Source organism: Cynoglossus semilaevis, unplaced genomic scaffold, assembly GCF_000523025.1.
Source record: "Cynoglossus semilaevis isolate Cse_v1.0 unplaced genomic scaffold, Cse_v1.0 scaffold19, whole genome shotgun sequence".
Lineage (NCBI taxonomy): Eukaryota > Metazoa > Chordata > Actinopteri > Pleuronectiformes > Cynoglossidae > Cynoglossus > Cynoglossus semilaevis.
The window spans coordinates 128,964-129,273 of record NW_007585128.1 but is presented as its reverse complement, the minus strand read 5'-3'; positions in this window follow the sequence as shown (position 1 = coordinate 129,273).

Sequence of the window (310 nt, the reverse complement as noted above, 5' to 3'; positions counted from 1 at the left end):
GGGCCGCGGCGGGGGGGACCCCCCAGGACTGTTCGCTGTCCCCGGGCGGGACCGCGCTCCTCATCGTGGCCTACGGCGCCGTCCTCGCCCTGGGCCTGATCGGGAACTCGTGCCTGGCGCTGGTGACGGCGCGGCACCGGGAGCTGCGCGGCGCGACCGACGTGCTCATCGTCAACCTGGCGTGCGCCGACGTCCTGATGGGCGCCGTGTGCCTGCCCGTCACCATCGTCTACACCCTGATGGACCGCTGGGTCCTGGGGGAGGCGCTGTGCAAGCTGACGCCCTTCGTCCAGTGCGTCGCCGTCACCGT